We start from the raw sequence: 7,027 nt of genomic DNA, 5'->3' as shown, positions 1-7,027 counted from the left end.
TATAGCAACTCCAAATTATAAGGTTTTGTTTTCCTATTATTGCTATTATTTAATTTCCTTCTTCAGAAGGGAGGCTCCTCCCTAGGTTCAGACCTGGTCGAAGTAGGTGTGGTTGCAGCCACTGGCTATTGGGGAGGGTCTCCGAGTTGGCCAGGCCAGGCCAAGGGTAGTCCATGTCCCCAGGCAGCAGTAAACAACTCTCCTGGGCACAGGCAATCCGAGGCTGGTGGGTAAAATTGCACAGGAAGGCAGGGCCCCCGTTTGTCAGGGTGGTGTGCAGCCTAGCCATTTCCAGAGGGCCCCAGGAAACCACCCTCAGCACAGGCAAACAGGCCGGCAGGCAGGTGCTCAAGAGTGCATCAGGGTGGTACTGCTGGCATGAGACCTGGAATAAGCCAGTGTCCATATTGGGAAGACTATAGTGACATGGTTATTGGGCTAGGACTGTGAAGTCATAAAGCAGTTGTGCATACTGGGCAGAGCACATGTTTGGGCAGAGCAGGACTAGATGTCCCCATGCCGCTGGTGGCCCATGAAGCAAGAGCAAGAATAAGCAAAGCAGCACATTGGAGCAAGGAAGAGGCCTCTTTCACCTGCAGTGTCCTTCCAGCACCCCCTATTGACAGCTCTGCATCCTGCTTGTAAGGAGAAATGAATGCCTGGAGAGCCCAGCCCATTGCCGCAGAGCTGACAGATGATGGATAACGGCCACACTGAAAGTGGCTCTACAGTTTACTTGGTTGGTTGACAGGATGGGGGCTCATGCTGGCCTCTATTTAATGAGACAGATGCCAGAATTTCCCTGGCATAATGTGTATGCAGATATCCAAAGGCTCAGGGAGATAGGAATGTGTGGGTGGATTGATCACATCCGGCCTCCTCACTCACCTCCCAATGCCATGCTCTGGGCCCAAAAGCCACTTCTTCCCTTATGAAGGCTCTAAGCAAGGGAGCATCTGCAAATCTGAAAAGCTCCGTGGTGGCTCATGTAACAAGACGTGATGGTGAGAGATCCCACCACCACAGACGTGGTCCCTGGTTTCAGTGGGAATAATGGAATTCTGGGGCAGCAGAGGGCAGGTAGCAGCATTTAATTACCAGACAGCTATTTACAATAAAAGGCAGTAGGGCAGTAGTAGTATTAAGGGATTTTTGACTACACTGTCCCTAAGAATGAAATAGATAGGCAGCCTACTAAAATGTTCCTTGAAGTATGTAACCGGAAAAACTCCAGACCTGGTAGCCAAAAAATGGACTCGACTCATCACCATGGAGAGTCATGCCTGTCACCCAGCTTCCAGTACGAAGATGACTCCCAGATCCAAAGACTCTTGGATTGAAGGAGAGGCCAGGTCCCCCTGAGGAAGGACCCTGAAGCAGTACCGCATATGCATGCTTATGAGTATTCTTTGAGCCTTCCCCAAAGGAACCTCTTGCCATATACTTGAAGGATTGTGTACTAGGAAAAAGAAAACACCCATTTCTCACAGGGATTACTAAACATGGGTTCTGAATTGACACTAATTACTATGACCTACCAGTGAAAGTCAGGGCTAATGGTGGTCAGTTGATCAAAGCTGTCTTGAGCAAAGTTTAAATTACAGTGGGTGAACAGGGCCATGAAACCAACCTGCGATTATTTTCTGAGTACCTGATATATCATTGAAATAAACATACATGAAAAATGGCAGAATCTCTCAACTGGCACTATGACCCGTTGAGTAAGAGCTGTGATCCTAGAAGGATTCAAGTGAAAGCCCCTGGAATCTCCTTACCAGGATAGTAAACCTGGCTAGTAAAAAGTTAACACACTTATCCCCAGGGGCTGGGCGTGGTAGCTCACACCTATAAGCTAAACAGTTTGGGAGGCCGAGGTGGGCAGATCACCTGAGGTCCGGAGTTTGAGAACAGCCTGGCCAATATACTGAAACTCAATCTCTACTAAAAATACAAAATTTAGCAGAGTCTGTAGTCCCAGCTGCTTAGGAGGCTGAGGCGGGAGAATTGCTTGAACCTGGGAGGTGGAGGTTGCAGTGAGCCAAGACAGTGCCACTGCAGTCCAGCCTGGGCAATAGAGCAAGATTCTGCCTTAAAAAAAAAAAAAAGTTACCCCAGGGAAACTGAAGAGATTCGTGCCACCAGCAAAGAGTTGAAAGATGAAGGGCTGGTTATAGCTATTCCGTTGCAATTTAATTCGCTACTTGACCTGGGAAGAAGGGAGATGGATCTTTGAGAATGGCTGGGTTATCAGGAACTTAGTAGGTGAGGACTGCAGTTGCAGCATCTGTTTCAGATGCAGTCTTGACACAGCTCCCGGCGTAAGGTATACCCCAGCTGCCTGTATGACCTCCCTGAGACGCCTCTCCCCAGATCCTATCATGACCTGCCATTTCCAGATGGGTTCAGTGCCCACCGCTGGCCTCTCATCAACGCTGCCTACCCATCCCGCAGACCCCTCGCTGCCCCCACCGTATTCCCAGCCACTCCTCTATTGCCTCCATTATACCGCCTTGAACTCGGCCGCGCTCATAGCCCCGTCCTGGACTGTGATCACCCGGACTCCTGGTCCAACCTAGAGCCAGTGCCCAAGCGCAATGGCGAGGGCAGGTTGTGGAGTAAGGAGCTGCTCCAGACCCTTACACTTGCCCTTTCCTGGACACTCAGGCCGCGGCGCCAGGGTGGTCCTGGTGGGAGTTCTTAAGAGGTTCACGTGCTCCCAGGACACTTGTCGCAGGTAAGTCCTTTCCCCTTATCTTCAGCTCCGGACTTTGACATGCAACCACAACCTCTCTTTCCGGAGGAATCTTAAAGCGAACAAAAGTATTGTGCCCCGTGTGAGGATCGAACTCACGACCTTCAGATTATGAGACTGACGCGCTACCTACTGCGCTAACGAGGCACCTAGTAAACGCTTCCGGACGGGACCTAATGAGGCTATGCGACAGGCCTGCTGCGCATGATCAGTTTTACTGCTATTGCTGCTGTAAATCCTGCCCAGAACCTTCGGAATTCTAGTTCCGCTACGCCTTCCGCCTGTCGCGTTTGTCAGTTAACAAACACCGTTCACTGGATAGCGGCGACACGAAGAGGGGGATTATTTTTCCTGCTATTGTTGTGAACCCTTATTTTTATATAGTTCATACAAACCGTTTGCACACTCGTGATCTCATGAAACATTTATTAGGCACCTAATATGGTCTCGGCCCTGTGCGGGATGCTGCGTTCACAGGAACAAACCCAGGTTCGAGGAGTTGGGCGAAAATACATAAAGATTGAAAAACACACACACACACACACGCTGTTCCGGCCCCCACCGCACACCCCAGATCCCGCCAGTCCCCGCCTCCTCCCGGCGCCCGGGGTTCCACCGCCGCCCTCCAGCTCCTCGGCTGAGGCTGCGCTTCGCAGAAACCGCCGGGCTCCGGGACGCAGTCCGCAGTCTTTTTCTTGCTTATACCTCCGACAGACCACCAGTGCCCTGTTGCACACTTGAGCTGGTTCTGATGTTTTTTTTCTTTTTTCCTTTTTGCTGTTCAAATCCGGCTTCAGGGAATAACGGTGGAAGCGATAACATGTTAACTGGAAAGCCCCCTCCTCCTTTCCATTTGGCTCCCCTGCCTTTCCTCCCAGCTCTTTATATAAGCTCGTTTACCTACATTATTGCTGAAGGAAACTTCGTGCCCCTATCATAAATGGAAAACGGGTAGGGGTTTTTTTAAACTTTATTTTTTAAACAGTTTTAGAGTCACATGTTCCCTAACACATGTTCAGGTAAATACGTAACTGCTATAATTAAAAAGACTCCTCCACTTACTGTCTCAAATCAGCCAGACTGTGGCACACTGAGGATTTGTATGTTTCTCCGAATGTAAATTTCACCTTATAAAAAGGAAATTAGGACAGAACTCTGGGCGAGGCGGGGCGCGGGGACGCCTGGGGGCGCTGTGCGGACGCCCGCGGATCTGGGTAGGTCCCGGGGAAGGGACGAGTGATGGACAGGCGGACGGAAGGACCGAGAGCGGGGAGAGGTTCGTGTGGACCTAGGTGGGTGTGCGGATATTCGCCGCACAACTCTCAACTTTTCCGTTTGTCTGAAGTTTTTCCTTAGAAAATATTGCGGGAGGAATTTTTTTAATCACCTAGAATTTGAGAGATACTGTGGGATATTACGGGGGCAAAGGGCAGTGTGAGTACAAGCAGGTGAGGAAATATCATCTTGACAGCAGGCACCACGATTGCTGGGGTGCTGGGGGTTGGGAAAGGGAATCTTGGAGTGGATGGGGGTGGGGCCTGCTCGACCTCCCAGCAGGAGAAGGACTGGGAGCTGCGGAGCCGGTGGCCGAGGGGCGAGGAAGGAGGATTTGGAGGTGGGCAGACTCCCGGGACCCCAGACCCGGACACTGACACCTGTCCTCAGGAAGCTCCTGCATCCCATGGTCTAGGGCGGGAAGCCCAGGACCTCCGCCGGCCTCGGGGAAGAGCGCCTCCACACGCCCCGGCGGGAATGCGACCCCGAGAGCTGGCTCCCGGGTAAGGTTGCTGGGCCATCCCCTGTGGACTGCGGACTGGGAGTATCACCTAGATCCAGCTGTTTCTTCCAGATCTGCAGGCCCGAGGAGGTGCTGATTGACGTGCGGATTACATCCCAATGCTCTTGTCTACCACAATTACAAACAGCCCTAGTTGCGGGCGTAGCAGTCCCACGACTGGCAAGCTACCCAACATATTAACTCACCACTCCCACGGTTATTCCCTGAAGTCCTATTTGAACAGCAAAAAAAAGAAAAAGGAAACAGCCCAAGTGTGCCAGAGGGAACTAACTGGCCACAGTCATGACGGTCTGTCCAGACTGTAAACAAGAAAAAGGGACGCTTGATGTGATATGAAATGAGCGAAGAACACAAGTGCAGAACAGAGTATGCGACTATTTCTGAAGAACGGGGTAGATGTTTAGATTTGCCAGTATTTGCACACAAAAAGCAGATGAGTGATTAATACGCCGAGGGGTGGAAACTGTATGGTTGAAGGTGTGAGATGACTCTTTTTAAAAAATAAACTTTATTTTTTAAAGTTTAGAATCACAGAATAATTGCAAAGATAATAAGAGTCTCCATAAAGCCTGCACCCAGGTTCCCATATTGTGAACTGCGGTCGTTGGTATGGGTCGTTCATTTCGAACCAGTGTTGATGCATTAGCTAAAGTCCATCTTGACTCGGATTTCCTTAGTTTTCACCAGATGTCCGTTTTTCTGCTCCAGGACCTCATCCAAGACACTATATTACGTTTAATAGTCCTGTCTCTTTAGGTTCTTACTGGCTGCGACAATTTCTCAGACTTTTCCTGGGGTTTGATGACCTTGACGGTTCTGAGGAGTACTAGTCGGACATGTCGTAGAATGTTCCTCCATTTTGACACATTTGGCCGACAGTTTTTCTGGGATGAAGACTTTTCACTGTACATCTTTGAACAGTTTTCTAAAAACATACCTGGACTATGTTAATCTATAACCTATTTAAATGTTGACGTTCTAGAACTAGAACTAGAAAGAAGAAAAAGGAGGAGAGGGGGAGAGGGAGGGGGGAGAGGAAGAAAGGAAGGAGGGGAGGAGGAGGAGGAGAAGGAGGGACAGGAGCGGGGCTGGGGAGGAGGAGGAGGAGGAGGAGGAGGAGGAGGAGGAGGAGGAGGAGGAGGAGGAGGAGGAGGAGGAGGAGGAGGAGGAGGAGGAGGAGGAGGAGGAGGAGGAGGAGGAGGAGGAGGAGGAGGAGGAGGAGGAGGAGGAGGAGGAGGAGGAGGAGGAGGAGGAGGAGGAGGAGGAGGAGGAGGAGGAGGAGGAGGAGGAGGAGGAGGAGGAGGAGGAGGAGGAGGAGGAGGAGGAGGAGGAGGAGGAGGAGGAGGAGGAGGAGGAGGAGGAGGAGGAGGAGGAGGAGGAGGAGGAGGAGGAGGAGGAGGAGGAGGAGGAGGAGGAGGAGGAGGAGGAGGAGGAGGAGGAGGAGGAGGAGGAGGAGGGAGGGGCTAGGCTGATCCTGCCCTGGGCCTGACTCGCGCAGAGACCTCCGGGCTCCCAGAATTGGCTGAGCCCGGCGGCCGCCAGGGGACGCTGTGCCGAGGAGCCGCCGCCGCAGTAGCGGCCCCGCAGGTTTCGGCTTTTTCCAAATTCGCCTCCGGACACACCGCGCCAGTACCCGAAACAGGGTTTCAGGCCGGATCCCTACGCCGAGGTGGCCCCATCACCCAGACCTGCTCAGGGAAGGAAGAACAGGAGTTGCGGGCGGGGGCGATGCAGATATTCCTCCCCATAAGGTGCCTTCAGCCTTTAAAGACGCATGCCCCCAATTTTCCAAGACCTTCTGAGCCTTTGAGTGGAATGAAGCTCGCACGGCTTCCCAGCCGCGGCGATGAAGCCCAGCCCCGCAGAATCCTGGCAGGAGCGGAGGCTCGGGAGGGGACCGCTGGCTGCTGCGAGGGTCCTGCTGGAGTCCGGAACGAGGGCGGTCAGGGTCGCCTCCCCACGGGGTCGCTGGCGAGGGAGCGGGGCAGCGCGCGGAGGCCCCTGCAGGCGGTGACTCCCAGCCTGGCCAGTAGAGGATGACTGATGCCGAGAACCGGCAGGGGACATGAGGGCCTCAGCCTGCGCCTGCGCCGGGGCTCACCGACCAAGACCCTCCGGCTGCCAGCCTCTTGCACTGGCTGTTCTCGGCCCGATGTGTCCTTTGCACCCTCACGCATCTCTGTAGAGATGGGGATCTCTGCCTTGCCCTTCATCAGCCAGGTCGGAGGTCACCACCCCAGCGAAAACCTGATCCCCATTGCCTTCATCTGCCTCCTTCTCTCACCCTCCTCCCCAGGCTGAACGTGCTCCTTCCTCCCAGCTAAGCGCCTTTCTTGCGGTGGCTCATTTATTTCCACTTCCAACATGAAGGGCTCAGTGCTTCAATAGCCCTTCACTTACAAGAACGAAACACAAACTCAAGGGCAGGCCACCTGACCAAGTTCAAAGGATCACCGCCCTCCTTCCCAGCAGTTTCC

At 52.9% G+C, this 7,027-nt stretch overlaps 1 non-coding gene across 1 annotated transcript; it reads right to left on the bottom strand.

Annotated features, from left to right (window-relative positions):
• Window positions 1-2,826: 2,826 nt before the first annotated feature.
• TRNAM-CAU (transfer RNA methionine (anticodon CAU)) lies at window positions 2,827-2,899 on the bottom strand. The gene has a single exon. It is a non-coding gene; the product is annotated as a tRNA-Met (tRNA).
• Between the last annotated feature and the right edge of the window lie 4,128 nt (window positions 2,900-7,027).

The sequence above is a fragment of the Callithrix jacchus genome, chromosome 16 (genome assembly GCF_049354715.1).
Source record: "Callithrix jacchus isolate 240 chromosome 16, calJac240_pri, whole genome shotgun sequence".
NCBI classification, from domain to species: Eukaryota; Metazoa; Chordata; class Mammalia; order Primates; family Cebidae; genus Callithrix; species Callithrix jacchus.
The sequence above is the reverse complement of the archived record's forward strand: the minus strand, read 5'-3'. Positions and strand labels throughout refer to the sequence as shown.